The sequence below is a fragment of the Pelobates fuscus genome, chromosome 4 (genome assembly GCF_036172605.1).
Source record: "Pelobates fuscus isolate aPelFus1 chromosome 4, aPelFus1.pri, whole genome shotgun sequence".
Classification (NCBI taxonomy): domain Eukaryota; kingdom Metazoa; phylum Chordata; class Amphibia; order Anura; family Pelobatidae; genus Pelobates; species Pelobates fuscus.
Window position 1 is genome coordinate 265,767,036 of NC_086320.1, and position 19,272 is coordinate 265,786,307.

General features: G+C 41.0%; 1 pseudogene; it reads left to right on the forward strand.

Moving 5' to 3' along the window:
• The first annotated feature begins 12,691 nt into the window (after window positions 1-12,691).
• Window positions 12,692-14,327, forward strand: LOC134609432 (zinc finger MYM-type protein 1-like; annotated as a pseudogene).
• The last annotated feature ends 4,945 nt before the right edge of the window (window positions 14,328-19,272 follow it).

Below are 19,272 nucleotides of genomic sequence, written 5' to 3' on the forward strand. Positions count from 1 at the left end.
TGACTCTCAATATCCAATATAATTGATATAAGTGGAAGTTACAATATTCAACTAATAAAAAATAGTTGTGCAAGTACTATTTGGCGACTCATAGGGTGGCGGAGTACCTGTTGGTAGATTTTTGTTGATTTTTTTTATATACTTAATTCGATGCTTAGGCCTTACCGTGTTAGTGGTGTCTTATCAAATGAGACCACTCACCCCAATTATACTTGTGTAAATAAACCTTTCCTGCGGGGAGTCGATGGCTGGACACTGTAGGACTCACTCAGGTGGGTTTGGCTGCCACCTGCTGCCGCGGTCACACGAACTCTCCCTCCTCGAAGGGATCTTCGTCCCCTATACTTGGGTGATGCTACCGGCTCTCACTTGAAACGTATACTTTATTTTTCTAAAATGATCTTTCTCCCCAGCCACTCCAGCCCCTCTTCTTTCTTACTCCACATCTCCTCTTTCCTCTACATTCCTTCCCTCCACCCTTCTTTTTATTCCGGATCATTTCTACCATCCTCTCTAGCCAGGAGATTGGTTTTGTTTGGGGGTTGTTGCTGGGCTGCAGGGCCCGCTTCCCGAGTTGTCACCGCTGCTGGGGTTTCTCACTTGCCTCTCGTAGATCGCTGCCACGGGGTGTGTGGACGTACCGGTTGTAGCTGTGGACTGCCACTCAGTTTCCCACATGGTGTATGTACCGGACCCATACCGTGTCTGCACCCTGAACTGCCGGGGATTGAACATTCCGGAATGCTGAACACAACTGTTGCAAGATCTGCGCTGGTGTTGCATCTCTGTGGCTTTTCTGCAGGAGCCCTACTTTAAAGAAGGTTCAGCACCGCTGTTTAAAAGCAGGCAATACCCCAACACTGTCTGCAGTAAACCCCCTAGGCTCGTAAAGCTGGAGTAGCTATAGTCCTGGAGGTAAAGCTACAATTTCAAAAGATAGACAGTGACATATCAGAATAGCAGGTACCTCTTCTTGATAGGAGATGTTCAAGATCATAGATACACTTTGGCAATGATCTACGTACCTAAAAATAATCAATCCCAATATGTTTGCAGGATCCTCTACAAGCTTTCATCGTTCACGAAAGGGATATTGATCCTGGGAGGTAATTTTAATGTACCTTGGGATTCATCCACGGGTCATAGCAGCATCACACAAGGGGCATTAAGGAGCATACAGAAATCTCTGTGGAAGCTAAGACTGGTAGATTGTTGAAGAGCGATGCACGCCAAAGATAAGGAATACCCCCACTATCCCGCGCTCCACAGATGGCATTCAAGAATCGACTATATGTTCCTACAACAAGAACAGCTGGTGACCATCCAAACTGCAGAGATGGGAGCTGCCTCATGGCCCGGTAAACCTGGAGTTGGATTCCCGAGGATGCGCCCAGCCACCTGGACGTGGCGCCTTCATGATTCCCTCCTGTTAGATATGGAAGTGAGAGAACAGTTGTCCGAAGCCCTCACCGTCTACTTTGAGCTGAACATGTTGGGCGAACTTACAGTGACCACCATCTGGGAGGCCCACAAGAGCGTCAACAGGGGCACACAGATACGCTTAGCTTCCAAAAAAAGGAGAGACTCCAAACAACAGACAGTGGATCTCATGGAGAAAATAGTGACCCTCGAAGCACAACACAAAAGCTCCCAACTTGTGGCCACATACGGTGCACTGGTGGAGGCGCGTAGACAATTACACATGCACATAATTCACTGATATTTCAGATCTCTGCAACGCTCAAAGGCGTTCTTCTATCAACATGCCAACAAGGGAGGGAAGCTATTGGCACGGATGCTCAAAGGCCCTCAGGCACTTGCCCAAGTCCATAAGCTGTGGACCACCGAGGGCACGGTTACCCAATTCCCGGACAAGATTGCCTATGAACTTCGCTCCTTCTACTCATCCTTGTACAACATCTCACAAATGCAAATTCTATTTCAGTTTTACAAAGATTAAATATTTTGTTTTTCAGTTTAACTCATGGATGGCATTGTGTCTCAGGGCTCTTTTGATCACTGAAAACAATCTCCTGTGATAATTAGATTGCCAGGTGAGGCCAATTTAAGGAAAATTTACTAAAGGAGGGTGTTCCACATAATTAAGCAGAGCACCATTTTCATGCAATATGGGGAAGAAAAAGGATCTCTCTGCTGCTGAAAAGAGGGAAATAGTTCAATGCCTTGGACGAGGTATGAAAACATTAGATATTTCACGAAAGCTTAAGCGTGATCATCGCACTATTAAGAGATTTGTGGCTGATTCAGAGCACAGACTGGTTCGTGCAGATAAAGGCTCATTGAGGAAGATTTCTGCCAGATCCATGCATCGAATCAAGAGAGCAGCTGCTAAAATACCGTTACATAGCAGCAAACAGATATTTGAAGCTGCTGGTGCTTCTGGAGTCCCACGGACATCAAGGTGTAGAGTCCTCCAGAGTCTTGCAACTGTGCATAAACCTTCTATTCGGCCACCACTAATCACAAGCAGAAACAGCTGCATTGGGCAGAAAAATACATGAAGACTAATTTTCAAGCTGTCCTGTTCACTGATGAGTGCCGTGCAACCCTGGATGGTCCAGATGGATAGAGTAGTGGATGGTTGGTGGACGGCCACCCTATTCCAACAAGGCTGTGACATCAGCAAGGTGGTGGTGGAGTCATGTTTTGGGCCTGAATCATGGGAAAAGAGCTGGTCGGCCCCTTTAGGGTCCCCGCAGGTGTAAAGATGACCTCTGCAAAGTATGTGGAGTTTCTGACTGACCACTTTCTTCCCTGGTACAGAAGGAAGAACTATGCTTTCCGTAATAAAATCATCTTCATGCATGACAATGCACCATCTCATGCTGCAAAGAATACTTCTGCATCAATGGCTGCCATGGGGATAAAAGGAGAGAAAGTCATGGTGTGGCCTCCATCCTCCCATGATCTCAATCCTATTGAGAACCTTTGGAGCATCCTCAAGCAAAAGATCTTTGAGGGTGGGTGGCATCCAAACAGAAGCTCTGGGAGGCTATTTAGACATCTTGCAAACAAATTCAAGCAGAAACTGTCCAAAAACTCACAAGTTCAATGGATGCAAGACTTGTGAAGCTGCTATCAAATAAGGGGGTCCTATGTTAAAATGTAACGTGACCTGTTAAAATGTTTAAACAGTTAAAATGTTGTTATAGGTTTGATTGAAATAGCTTTTGATTTCAGTAAATATGCTGCAAACACAACAAATGACAATTTTCAGTTTTTTATGTTTAAAAAAATACTGTTATCATTAGGAGGTTTGTTCAATAAAATTTGAATTGTACTCTTAATAGTTGATAACATGAGAATTATGCTGACTGTGTTATTTACATCAATTATTTAGGTAAATGAGAAAAATATAATTTGCATTATAATTTGGAACAGGGTGTACATTGGTTACAAGACAGAATCCCCTAAGCGGTACAATGGGTGGAAAGAGTGGAGGAGATCTACTTGGCGGAGATAGTGCAGGCATCGTACAGGGAACTGAGGAAAAACATGTGGAGAGGTGGCGGCCGTGGCTGGCGTACGTGGTGGAGCAAGATGCGGGGGGGGGGGGGAGGCGGAGCTGTAAGAGAGGGATTCTGAACAATCCTACCCTGTTGGTGGGTCACCCTCCTGCGCGAGGTGCCCTAGATACATAACCTCAACTGGGAATATCCCCAGTGATGGGGAGAATCACAAACTCTAGGCAGGTGGGCTAGTTCCTGACCCCCCTCCCTCTCTTCTCTCTTTTTATCCCTCCTCTCTCTGACTTCATCCCATGTACTTATTTTTCCATGCTCATACGCTTGCCTCCTACCCAGATAGGTAGGCAAGTCAAGTAGGGTGGAATTACCCCCATGTGATTTATGGGAAGTGTAGGCTGTAATACAAAAAGGACAGACCCCAGGATGGGTTTGACTAAAAGTGTAATTGGTTTGTGCTGAAAACATCAGCACAGACCAATTAAAATCTACCAGCGACCATCTTAGGAACGTGGCAAATAGTGATTGGCCGGTCATGAGCTAGTACATCTACTCGCGACAACCATTTGGCAGGGGAAAATGGCCAAAAGGAAGAGATGGGGATTGGTCGGCCGCCGGTCACATTAACTATTGGCAGTCATCTTGAGTGGGGAAATAAAAAGACGGTGATAAAAAAAGGGACCGTGGTAAAAAAATTAATTAAAAAATATGCTAAAACAAGAGATAAGTAGCATAGTAACATATTAACTAATGACGGGGACTGAAAAAAACATTAGTACAGACAAATTAGGGTCTACTGGCAGCCATCTTAGAAACATGGCAAATAATGATTGACCAGTAGTGATGTCCCGAACAGTTCGCCGGGAACCGTTCGCTGGCGAGCATAGTGTGTTCGGTCCGCCCCCTATTGTCATCATTGAGTAAACTTTGACCCTGTACCTCACAGTCAGCAGACACATTCCAGCCAATCAGCAGCAGACCCTCCCTCCCAGACCCTCCCACCTCCATGACAAATAGGGGGCGGACCGAACATCACGCGTGTTCGCGACCGCTATGTTCGCCAGCGAACAGTTCCCGGCGAACTGTTCGGGACATCACTATTGGCCAGTCATGAGTATATGTGCTCGTGACGGCCATACTTGTAGGGAAAAACAACCAAAAGGAGGAGATGAGGGTAGGTTGGCCGCCAGTCACATGATCTAGAGGCGGCCATCTTGAGTGGGAAAATAAAGGGATGGTAATAAGAAAAGGCTGCTAAAACAAGAAATAAGCATATAGGAGATTAATAAAAGCAAGAGGCAGTATAATAAATAAAAATGTATTTAACAAAGGTACAGAATGGAATACAAAAGAAGGAAAAATGAAGGGAAAATAAATAAAGCAAAATAAATAGAAATAAGAAGTATAAAAAAACTGAAGTAGTAACTAAAAATAAATAAATAATAATAATAGAGTAAACATAAGTTGTATGCAGTGAGTATAGCGCAGTTAAAGTATAACAGTGTATAGGGCCGTTTTTACCAACAAGCCTCAATTTCTTTAATTGTTTGGGTATTGTGGTATAATTTTGTTAAGATTTACCATTTAGCATTAATTGTCTTCTTTAAACGCTAAGAGGCAGTCGAGTAAATGGGGATGAAAAAGGATTTGCCTGTAGGAGTGAAATTTATCAAAGGTGTGTTGTAGATCGGACATCTTTTATCTCCCTAGATTTAAATATTCTACATCTCCATAATTTGGAGCTGAACATTTGCATTGGCTATATCAGGTACTATATAAACATAAAGATTTGTATACAAATGTATATAAATACATAATGGGCTGGTTTGCTAAATTGAGGCAAAAACTGCTTAATACATTAGTCTCAGTTCAGTTAAAACATCTGTGATTTTTGCTAGCAGAGATGACGTCTGAGTATAATTCAGTTTATGGCTCAACATATGACCCAGCCACATATAGACTGGTAGAAGAGGGGATGTTACATGCTGGGCTCTCTTATTGCATTCTGGGTTCTCGCAGGCTTTGTTTTCCCTTTCATTGCTACAGATGAGAGCCCAACATGATTCTAATCTAACTCTGTGGATGCATTAAAATGATTACTATGACTTGTATCTGATCTCACAACATGTAACATTTGCAGAAAAAAAAGAATTGATTTTTTTCATCGTGAAACCATTACACTATCTACCAATGACTATTGGTTTATTTGCCTCAATGGTTTCCTGTTGAGCAATTTCACTTGGACAGAAGCCTTTTTTAGCATTCAGGCTGGGTTATGTCACATAGTAAATAGCAATAAAAATAGAAATGGCTGCATTAAATTAGTCTGATCGAATTTTTGATCTATTTTTCATAATATATATAAAGTTAAGGTCTAAAGCAGACATTTCCTAAAATGGCAGTTAGGGCTCTCAGACAACAATAACAGGTAGGTTTATTTATACCTCAGCATGGGAAAGGAACAAAATGAAGGATACCAATTGTGTTTGTCAATTGTTTAGTCAGGGTTGTATCGGGTACTTTGAAGTATCTTTTACTATGGAATTCAAGGATTAGAAGAGGCAAGGACAGTTGCACTGCCGTCAAATTTTGGATAACTACAAGTTCCCAAGAAAGGGGTGCGTGTCATGGTCAGAAAGTAGTGCTGTACCTATTCCGCTGAATAAATAAATTCAATCAATTTTAAATGAATTAACATTAGTAAATTAAGTATATCAATAAAAGAGACATTGGGAAAAACTGACCGTTTCCTGATTACTGATTGATTAGTTAACGTGACAAACTAGTTGAAACGATACAAGGATTGTATAAAACCATTTGTAAACAATTGCTCTTCTTTGTGTTTTTTGAAGTGATATTTAATTGTGCTGCAACTTGTTTGAAGCTACATAAACTCTTTATATCACTTTTCATGGTTTCCTGTTTTAGTACAATTTTATAAAAAATAAGCAAGGTAAACAGGAATAACTGTGTACCATGTATACAAATGATGTATGGTAAAATAAAATAATTTAACATGTTATATTTTGCACAAAAAGTAAGTGACACAAGCATTGGTCGCCTCTATATTCTTACAGTGTCTTTAATTTTTACAGTTAGATTTTTTTTGTTCTTATTTATTTTTGTAACTGAAATAATCTTGAAAATGGAGGGGGCAGATTAGCCATTCTGCTGCAGAAATAAGTTACGTATTCCGGTTTTCAAATGCAGGATACTTCTCAAATAACATAAGTTTGATTTGTTTAGAGATAGACAATATTATAATCATCAAGTTTCCTGTTTTGAGAGAAGAGGCGGAAAATAAACTATTGTGGTCCTCATGGATATGGTATTAGTTAATTTCTGATTATATTTTAGCCATGTTTCATGCCATTAATTATGACACAAATTTGATGTAAGTTTGTGGAAAATTTACAGTATGAAAGATAATTTAATTTAATCTGTACTTTGACAATTACAAATTAAAGTTGACAAAAGGAAGATCTATGATTACAGTGAAAGCATCATTTAAACAATGAATGTAAAGTTTGTTTGTTCATTTTTAAACTAATGCTGTTTTCTTACCATGCTGAGAAACTATACATTTAATTATTTGTTTTATTGCGAGCTTGTTCAAACATGAATAAATCTTTTCATATAAATCCTTATTTAGATCTGTGATGTCATCAGTTTCATTTGGCATATATTATCTCCTAATTAGTTTTCATACACCCAAAGAAATTATTCTCTTTGATTGTATTAAAACATTGGAGATATGTTTCCTAAGAGACTGCCAGAATTTGACAGGACAAACTTAAAAGAACTAACCCCCATCAGAAGCTTTTTTACTTTACACTTTTCATATTTATTTATTTATTTATTTATTTATTTTAATTTCTTTAAAAAGTCTTATGTATTACAAAACAAATCTGTTTTACAGAAAATTATTAAAACAGGGACTTTTCATAAACAACATTTTCACATCCATATATTTTTGCTGTTTTAATCAAGATAAAACGAACACCTCTAACTTAAAAAAAGATTATTTAATAATTCTTGCTTGTACATTTCATTCTTTTTTTTAAAGTCTTTAACATTTAACTATCAGTTATTACATTGTTTTATTTTCTTTAATTTTAAGTCTTTTTTTCCTAGCAGTTCTGATATTTGAACTTTTTATATCTAATATTAAGCTTAATACATAAACTGGTAAAAAAAAAAATATATATATATAAATGTTTAATTAATATGAATCTTGTTTTTTTTTCTAAAAAATACATTAAACCTTTACAAAACCATATTTTATGGTAATTTTTGGCTACATGAACAGATGTGTGCGATTTCAAAGAACACCTTAAATCTTAATGTAATGTTCTTAAAGCAAAGTCATGCTCGATGTATCAATCCTTATAGCGAGTTCACTTATTTGCCCACAAAGGGAAATTTATCATTAAAATAAATAACTTTATAATATAATATAGGCAGACACCTTACATATCTTACTATTGTTACTTTTGTTTCATTAAGCTATTAGCATAGCATATTCTATGTATGTGTCATGTGTGCATCTGTGTCAGGGTGTGTGTATGTGTCAGCGAGCGTATCTGTGTGTCAGGGTGTGTGTATGTGTATATGTGCCAAGGTGTGTAGATATGTCATTTTGTGTATCTGTGTCAGTGTGTGTGTGTCAGTGTGTGTATCTACCAAGGTGTGTGTGTTTGTATGTGTCTGTGTGTATACAGGGAGTGCAGAATTATTAGGCAAATGAGTATTTTGACCACATCATCCTCTTTATGCATGTTGTCTTACTCCAAGCTGTATAGGCTCGAAAGCCTACTACCAATTAAGCATATTAGGTGATGTGCATCTCTGTAATGAGAAGGGGTGTGGTCTAATGACATCAACACCCTTTATCAGGTGTGCATAATTATTAGGCAACTTCCCTTCCTTTGGCAAAATGGGTCAAAAGAAGGACTTGACAGGCTCAGAAAAGTCAAAAATAGTGAGATATCTTGCAGAGGGATGCAGCACTCTTAAAATTGCAAAGCTTCTGAAGCATGATCATCGAACAATCAAGCGTTTCATTCAAAATAGTCAACAGGGTCGCAAGAAGCGTGTGGAGAAACCAAGGCGCAAAATAACTGCCCATGAACTGAGAAAAGTCAAGCGTGCAGCTGCCAAGATGCCACTTGCCACCAGTTTGGCCATATTTCAGAGCTGCAACATCACTGGAGTGCCCAAAAGCACAAGGTGTGCAATACTCAGAGACATGGCCAAGGTAAGAAAGGCTGAAAGACGACCACCACAGAACAAGACACACAAGCTGAAACGTCAAGACTGGGCCAAGAAATATCTCAAGACTGATTTTTCTAAGGTTTTATGGACTGATGAAATGAGAGTGAGTCTTGATGGGCCAGATGGATGGATTGGTAAAGGGCAGAGAGCTCCAGTCCGACTCAGACGCCAGCAAGGTGGAGGTGGAGTACTGGTTTGGGCTGGTATCATCAAAGATGAGCTTGTGGGGCCTTTTCGGGTTGAGGATGGAGTCAAGCTCAACTCCCAGTCCTACTGCCAGTTTCTGGAAGACACCTTCTTCAAGCAGTGGTACAGGAAGAAGTCTGCATCCTTCAACAATGCTCCATCACACGCGTCCAAGTACTCCACAGCGTGGCTGGCAAGAAAGGGTATAAAAGAAGAAAATCTAATGACATGGCCTCCTTGTTCATCTGATCTGAACCCAGGGCCGTCTATAATCTGATTAGGACCCTGGGCAATGCATTTTCTTGGGCCCCCTGGGCCCTGCCCCTCCCACCGCCTCACCCCCCAATTACGCCCAACACACTGACAGGCGTACTGGCACATACACACACAGACAGACAGACATTAAAACATTCACAGATACATACTGACACACACAGTCACTGACACACAAATATATACTGGCAGACATACTGACACACACACAGACATACATACATACACAGACACATACACTAACAGACGTACTGGCAAATACACACACAGACAGACAGACATTAAAACATTCACAGATACATACTGACACACACAGTCACTGACACACAAATATATACTGGCAGACATACTGACACACACACAGACATACACACACACACAAACACATACGCTGACAGATATACTTACACACACAGACACATACACTGACAGACGCATTGACACACACACACAGGCATACTGACATACACACTGACACACACACACACAGGCATACTGACATACACACAGACAGACGTACTGGCAGATACACACAGACAGACATTAAAACATTCACAGATACATACTGACACACACATACACTGAAACACAAATATATCCTGGCAGACATACTGACACACACACACAGACATACATACACACACAGACGCATACACTGACAGACATACTGACACACACACAGGCCTACTGACACACACATACACACACACTGACATACACACTGACACACACACAGACACACTGACATACACACACACATACACACTGACATACACACACACACACACTGACATACACAGACACACTGACATACACACACAGACATACTGACACACACAGACATACAGACACACACACTGACACACACACAGACATACTGACAGACACACACACAGACATACATACACACAGACACACACACTGACACACACACACAGACATACTGACAGACACACACACAGACATACATACACACAGACACACACAGACATACTGACAGACACACACACACTGACATACACAGACACACTGACAGACACACACACAGACATACACACACACACAGACACACACACACACAGAGATATACTGACAGACACACACACAGACATACATACACACAGACATACTGACAGACACACACACACTGACATACACAGACACACTGACAGACACACACACAGACATACACACACACACAGACACACACACACACACAGATATACTGACAGACACACACACACACACACACACACAGACCTACTGACATACATTTAGCCACCCTCCAGGTTCTTACCTTTTCCTGGTGGGTGGTTTCCCTGGTCCAGTGGCAGGCTGAGGCAGATGGGAGTTCTACTCTGGAACTCCCCTCCTCCCTGCCTTCCTCCTCCCGCGCGGCTGTTATCTCCGGTGGGAGGCCAGCCGGCTGCAGAACTGGAAGGGGCCCGGTCGCGCTGTTTAAGCGCCACAGCGCCCGACCGGGCCCCTGCTGACACATGCTCCCCGGGTGGCCCTTAGTGCATGGGCTACCCGGGGGGCCTCCTCAGTGTGCGGGAGCCGCACCACTCGGTCCATAGGGGCTGCGCAAATCGCGGGGCCCACAGAGCAGCTGCTCTGGGACCCCCAGGAGCAACTGGGCCCGGGGCAGCTGCCCCGTTTGCCCCGCGTTAAAGACGGCCTTGTCTGAACCCCATTGAGAACCTGTGGTCCATCATCAAATGTGAGATTTACAAGGAGGGAAAACAGTACACCTCTCTGAACAGTGTCTGGGAGGCTGTGGTTGCTGCTGCACGCAATGTTGATGGTGAACAGATCAAAACACTGACAGAATCCATGGATGGCAGGCTTTTGAGTGTCCTTGCAAAGAAAGGTGGCTATATTGGTCACAGATTTGTTTTTGTTATGTTTTTGAATGTCAGAAATGTATATTTGTGAATGTTGAGATGTTATATTGGTTTCACTGGTAAAAATAAATAATTGAAATGGGTATATATTTGTTTTTTGTTAAGTTGCCTAATAATTATGCACAGTAATAGTCACCTGCACACACAGATATCCCCCTAAAATAGCTATAACTAAAAACAAACTAAAAACTACTTCCAAAAATATTCAGCTTTGATATTAATGAGTTTTTTTGGGTTCATTGAGAACATGGTTGTTGTTCAATAATAAAATGAATCCTCAAAAATACAACTTGCCTAATAATTCTGCACTCCCTGTATGTTTCAGTTTGTATTTGAATGTGTGTTTGTATATGTGTATCTGTGTGTGTTAATGTGTATGTATATCTGTGTAAGTCATGGGCGTCCGCAGGAATTTTTCCGTGGGGTGGGGGTGGGGGGCATAATTGTAATGACACCCACGCTTGGTCCCATTTTGACCAAGTCATTGTCACATAAAGCCAGGGTGAATAGCGTTTTCACAACTATGGTGTCAGGAATACATGTTTGTATTCCTGACACTATAGTGTTCCTTTAACCGCTTAAGGGGTTAAGCCGTCCTTAAGGGGTTAAGCAAATTAAAGGAACATTCTGGTCACCATAACAATGTCATCTAAATGAAAATACTATGATGCCAGGAAGCCCCTGGGTGCTCTCTTTCATTTAAGGGGTTAAACCGCTCTCAAATGGTTTAACCCCAAAGGCTTCCTCGAGCTACAGATCTCCAGGTCGCCCAGTGGTATTCGGCTTCGGAAACGGAGTGTCACGAAGTGCAGATTGACGTCAGGCATGGGTGCTGCAGATTGGCTAGAATGGTCAGCTGACGCTCAAATCCAATCGCTAGTTCCCGGTTCATAAAAATGTTTTACTTTTTTATGAATGGGGAGCTACTGATTGGCTTAGAGTGCCAGCTGACCGCTCTAGCCAATCAGCGACACACCTACCCAGCGGCACTCTGTGCTTCCTGACATAAAAGTGAACACATTAACGCTGATATTTTTAATTTACCTGGGGAGATGAGAAGGTCCAAAGTTTCCCTGCCAGGCCCAGGTACCAAAGCTTTATGACGTGGTGTCCAGAATAAAGTGGAGGGTTCACTTCACTTGTCCTTCCTGCTCCAGTCTCCTTTTCTTCTCCTTCATTTGACACAGTCTTCTTTTTCCTTTGACACTGTCTTCTCTCCGCCTTGGCTCCTTCTGCTCCTTTACCTTTCTGCTAATTTCTGCTTATTTCGTGCCCTTCTGCTTCTTTCTCTTTCTGATCCCTTTCTGCTCCTTGCAGACCCTTTCTAAGATAAGATGGATATTGCACTAGCAAACCCTAGAACCAAAATAAATTTAGGATTTTTCTGCAGAAAACACCAATATGAAGCGAAATTGACCAAGTGGGTCTCAGCAACGAAAAATTAAGAAGGCAAGAGAAAAGTCAGCTGAGGCGATGTCTGGATCAATTTAAAAATATGTTGCACCTTTAACATCTACTGCAGTAGGAGAAAGTGCTGAAGACATTCAGTCTGTTGAATCCAGAGGTGAAATGCCTGAAGTATCTTCTCAAGAAGCTTCATATGTGAAAGCGCAAGAATTGAAGGAGATCATTTTATCTTCAAGCGGTGAAAGTGATGTAGACGAAGGAGATGCCAGCAGAAGCCTGCATCAGCAAGACTCTGATGATGATGATGAAGAAGAAGAGGAGACTGTTCGACTGTCAGTTTATTCTGATGTTGCTGCTTGGCCAGTTCCAGTTCCAGCTGTTTTAAGAGTGGACCTTATTAAGAGGGGAAGTGAACCTTTCCAAAATAGAGATGGGCCATTCAGTCCTGTTGAAAGGCAAGGAGAGAAATCAAAAGGGAAGAGTCGACAGCTGGCCACTGCATGGTTCTATAAGGCTCTGCCTAATGGCGAAAAAATTCTTAGAAGTTTGTTTTGTTTTTGCTGCAGACTTTCTGCTGTTGATGACAAAGTAACAGGGACATCCAGTTTTGTTACTGGGTTTCAATTGTGGTGGAAGCTGAACCCAAAGGTGTCTGATCATGAGGCTTCTGAGCAGCATCTTACATGCTTGGAGAAATGGAAGACCTTGAGAGCAGGATTGAAGCTACAAAAATGCCTTGAGCATGTCCATCAAACAACAGTGGACAGAGAGAAAAGGAAATGGAGGGATATTTTGCATCACCTTTTGGAGGTAACTTTGTTTCTGGCTCACCAGAATCTTCCCTTTCATGGTCATAGAGAGACCATGTCATCCGCAAACAAAGGCAACTTCCTGGAATTGGTAGAATTGCTCTCAAACTATGATCCCATTTTAAAGGAACATTTCATGAGGCTGAAACATGCTGTTGCATCTGGAAAGAGAATGACTTCCTATTTCTTTCCAAACATTCAGAACAAATGAATTTGTCTTTTGGGAAATCATGTGAAGGACAAAATAGAGGCTGATATCAATAAAGCAAAGTACTTTGGGATTCTTTTTGACAGCACCCCTGATGTGTCCCACACTGATCAGATGTGTGAAGTGATCATATGTTCATATTGAAGGGGACAATGTTGAAGTAAAGGAATCATTCTTGGGCTTCTTTCCTGTTGCTGAAAAGACTGCTGCTGAGCTCTCAGACAATATCCTGCAACATCTGGAGGAAGATGGACTAGACATAAGCCTTTGCCGTGGTCAAGGATATGATAATGCTGCAACTATGGCAGGGATTCATGGTGTTGTTCAGGCAAAAATAAAAGAGATTAATCCCACGGCTTTGTTTATGCCATGTGCAAACCATTTCCTGAACCTATGTGGGGTGCACTCATTTGGAAGTGTTGTTTCCTGTGTGACCTTTTTTGGAACATTGGAGAGAGTGTATTCCTTTTTTTCAGTTTCTACACATCATTGGGAATTGCTGATGGAGAATTTAGGTGTGACAGTAAAAAGACTTTCAAAACAAGATGGAGCGCTCATTATGCCAGTGAGGGCAAATTTTGAAAAACTGACTTCAGCCCTTGAAAAATTGTGTAATCCCAAAGAAAATGTGAACACAAGAGGATCGGCTCAGATGTTGCTGTCTGCCGTATGTGATTTTTCTTTTTTGTGTTACCTTTCTTTCTGGTGTGAAGTTCTAGAAGAAGTTAATATCACAGAGAAATATTTGCAGTCGGACTCACTCTTGAAAAGTGCATTGTGAAACTACAAGGTTTGAAAGTGTTTCTAGTAGATCAGCGCAGTGAAATTGTGGAGAAGGCAATTTGTTATGCAACTACTACGTGTAAAGAAATGGACATTTCTATGGAAAGAAGAGGGAGAGTAAAGCTCCGTAAAACAATGCCAGGAGAGAAGGCAGAGGACGCTGGTCTCACATTGCCAGATGAAATGAAAAGGGCTATGTTTGAGTGCCTTGATCGTTTTCATCACGAGTTGGAAATTCGTTCCCTGGCAATTGAAATAATCCTTTCAATGTTTGCTGTTATTCAGCCAAACTCTCTGGTTGTGGCAACAGAGAAAGATATTCGTAATTATACCCCAAAATTTTTGACGAATTCTCTAATGAAGACATCTTTAGGGAAATTGAACATCTTAGGAGGCATTTGGAAGCTTCAAAGATCAATGTTGGAGTTGCAGTTCCTGGAGTTAATTGTTAAATGGGATTATTGTGAATCTCTGCCAAATTTGTCACTGTGTTTAAGATTCTTTTTGACTCTGTGTGTGTCTATTGCTTCATGTGAAAGAAGTTTTTCCAAATTAAAATTGATAAAAAATGTATTTCGCTCAACCAGTGAGACAAGGTTGAGCATGCATATGCAAGGAAGATTGGCTTTGATGAAGTAATCGATAAATTTGCAGAAATAAAGGCTCGAAGGCAGCGGATGTGAATCATTGCAAATTACCTCTGCCGAATAGACTGAGTGGTCACTTTGGATCTGTGTGTTTTTTTGTTTATAGAAAGCTTATTAGCCGTTAAGTAAATGTTAAAGGACCACTCTAGGCACCCAGACGACTTCAGCTTAATGAAGTGGTCTGGGTGCCAGGTACCTCTAGGATTAACCCTTTTTTTTATAAACATAGCAGTTTCAGAGAAACTGCTATGTTTATAATGAGGGTTAATCCAGCCTCCAAATCCTCTAGTGGCTGTCTCACTGACAGCCGCTAGAGGCGCTTGCGTGATTCTCACTGTGAAAATCACAGTGAGAGCACGCAAGCGTCCATAGGAAAGCATTGTAAATGCTTTCCTATGCGACCGGCTGAATGCGACCGCGGCTCCTGCCGCGCATGCGCATTCAGCCGATGACGTCGCGATCAAGATGGAGAGGAGGAGGAAAGCTCCCCGCCCGGCGCTGGAAAAAGAGGTAAGTTTAACCCCTTATTCTCTCCAGAGCCCGGCGGGAGGGGGTCCCTGAGGGTGGGGGCACCCTCAGGGTACTCTAGTGCCAGGAAAACGAGTATGTTTTCCTGGCACTAGAGTGGTCCTTTAATTATTTAAATTTAATTTATTTCTAAGTTCATTTATTTTTCATAGTTCCATTTTTTTCAAGTTGATATACAGTTTACAAAGTTGTGCAATAAATATTATTGAAAAAGTTGAAAAAAATTGTGGGTGTTTTCTTACATTTTTATTATGGGGGGGTGCCACACTCAGGGTCCGCCCCGGGTGCCAAATGCTCTAGGTACACCCCTGCCTCTTGTACACATTTTGACAGTAGTAATAATTACTATTTTGGGAGGTGTTCACTCCCACATCTTAGAGCAACCTCCCAAATCTGGGAGCATACTCAGTTTGGGCAAAGTTGTCATTCTATATAAAGGACCACTATAGGCACCCAGACCACTTCAGCTTAATGAAGTGGTCTGGGTGCCAGGTCCATCTAGGGTTAACCCTGCAGATGTAAACATAGCAGTTTCAGAGAAACTGCTATGTTTACACTAGGGTTAATCCAGCCTCTAGTGGCTGTCTCATTGACAGCTGCTAGAGGCGCTTCCACATTTCTCACTGTGATTTTCACAGTGAAAAGATGCCAGCGTCCATAGGAAAGCATTGAGAATGCTTTCCTATGGACTGACTGAATGCGTGCGGATTCAGCCGATGACGTCGGAAGGAGGAGGAGAGTAAGGTAAGTGATTTAGCACCTTCCTCTCCCTTCAGCCCGGCGGGAGGGGGGCCATGAGGGTGGGAGGGACCTATTAATACTATAGTGCCAGGAAAACAAACTTGTGGTCCTTTAACTAAGTTGCTTAGACTTTACTCAGAATTTAAGAAGATAAATTCCAAAGGATCTTCCAACCTGTGATAAAGGCATAATGCAATTAGCATTTAGCAAGAAAATTAAAGGGCCACTCTAAGCACTATAACCAAACAGCTTATTGAAGTGGTTATAGGGCAAAAAATATTTGGGTGCCATACCCAAAAATCCTGTCAAGCTATTTTCAACACATAAAAAAAACCCTCAGATTAACAGATATCCTATTTTCAACTTTCCTGACACAAAACTCAGATTAACATATATCCTTTGTGGTTACCTGGGCAAACCTTCTTCATACTGCACATTAATTTAGATTTTTAAATTACTCTTCATATTATTTCAGACCCTGTGCTATGGAGTTGGTGCCTTTTTTTTTGTTTGTTTTAGATTATTTAGGGGCTACATCTCCTAACTTCCATTTGATTGAAATGGTTTGTAACATTTTGTCTTGCAGTTTTTAATAGGTTGAAAGTGTTTGTATTTAATATTTTAGATATAGTATGTGAACAAAATCTTTTTAATGTTTAAATGAAAATTACAATAATAATATTTTGAGTGGACGTAATGTTGAAGTTAAGATAAATATAATGGATATAATACTGAGTATTAATAATAATAATGCAATCTTCCAGAAAATAGCTGTGAATAAAGTCATTACGGAGTGAAACTCTCTACAGTAACCTAGATCTGGCATTGTTTTTTAACTGAAAATAGGAAATTAATGAGGATTTAATTACATAGACATTTGCCAGTAAATAAATATCTTACTGCATTTCTGAGTTTATCTAGATTTACAGATCTGTTTTCTTCTTTAGTTTTATGTAAAATGTGTTAAAGGAACACTCCACGCACCATAAGCCCGCTGTGGTGCTTATGGTGCTATTAGTGCCCTGGCACCTTCAGTGTATATAGTCAAGCTGTTTGCTCTCAGACAATGAGGCAGTTCCAGAAGAGGCTGCAACTGGGACCTGGGGACACCCTGTTAAGTCACCAATCCATTTGCAAATGGTGTGACTACAGACTCTGGAAGTGCCCTGGGGCACTCCTGGTACTATAACAACTACAGCAGGCTGTGGTACTTATGGTGCTTGGAATGTTTCTTTAACTAAGTTTTGCATACAGCTGCATAAAAACATATCTGTAAATCTAAAATAAATAAATAAATCTGTAAAAGTAAAACTCTGACTGAACTAAAAAATGTACGATATTTACTTGCTGGCAAATTTCTACGTAATTAATTCCTAATTTTTACAACACATTTAGCTATCAAATTGTGATAAATGTTTCCTATTATAAAGCTAAACATGGCTGTTCTACAAAACAGTCTGAGTGCCAGACATAGAATTTAAGATAAATCCCCATGAGGTAAGAGACCTATTGAAACATAACCATGTAGCCTAGAAAATTTAGCATATTTTAAGTTGGCTGGATGACAAAAGCAGCAATCTGCTTCATAACTTCCTGTGGGCATTCTCTCCACACAGTAGACCAGGTGGTTAAAAAGAGATTCTTTGCCAAATCTGTCACTTTTCTATTTCAGATTTTTAGTCTACGGTAAATGCATTGTTCACATCATCACAAGACACGTTGTGTAATTGTATATGGCATTGAAACTGCTAAATCCAGATCCAATAAAATGACGTGCATTAATATTTCCCACCAATCATTGCCACAGGGCACTGTCTTTATTAGCATAAAAGGCCTAGATAGTTTATTAAATGAACGCCCAATCCAATATACTTAAACTGTAGCACAATATTTACTGAGAGGGCAGTGACATTTAAAGTTGAGCAATTATTAGAAATATATTCCTTTGTCAAAAGTGATTATGATTGGATAGTAGATTAAGTAATAAGCATCATGGTTCATCAAATTAAATGAATATGTAATGTCAATGAGAATGCCAGAAACTAATACAGTAAAACATATACAATAACTTTTATTGGTGAAACGCATAGTTTAGAATTTGTTTTATTTATATTGGCATTAAAATATATTTGGTTTGCACTATATGTGTTACACCATTTATTGCACTTTTAATGCTTTTTAATCGTTTTTAACAATTTTATTTGTTCCTGGCACATCCAACTTCAATTTTGGAGAACTATTCCAAACCACATCCCTGGTGGGGATTATACCACCCATGCGTAGATGTTTGAGCAATATACTGCGCTATCAAATGTGAATAAAATACATTCATTTATTTTTATATTAGTTGTACTTACAGTGAGCACTATTTTATATCTCTTTGTTTTTTTATATAACCATCTGTACGCTGAGATACTGTGTAACATATTTATCCCCACCTTGCGATATTTACACTCAGCGGCCATGTGTCTGTATACCTGACTCCTGCAACATGTTGATGGACACCAGCCACTGCAGATCCACGCCCAATTATAGCCCCACATCTGCCCACGTTGATTACGACGTCGACGTGCATGTGACGTCACGTGGGATACGCACGCGCACATTCTGGGGTCAAAGGCCGACTTTAGGCCAATCAGAATTGTAAAGGGCTTATTTAAACTTAATTTTCCTTTTCCTCATTGCCCTCTCGTGGTTTCCCTTAGTGGTTGTCCGAGAGTGTGTTTCTGAGCGTTTACTTCTGGTTATTGACTTTGGCTTTGTTTTGACTTCCTTGTATTCTGGTATCCGTGACTTTTGGCTTTCCCTTATCGTTGTGTCCCATTCTGTGTCTGTAGCGGTACTTACCCTTTCCAGGGGCCGGCTGGGGTCCTCTGTTCAAGCCGCGCGCGGTCCTGCTGCTGCACGAGCCGCTCGCGGCTCATCCGACGGCTGCAACAGGAAGGCGGGCAGTGACCGCGAGAAGCGGTCACGTGCCCCGCCTGACTCTAAGAGCGCGCCGCGGGTCTCGGGCGCGCTCTTAAAGGG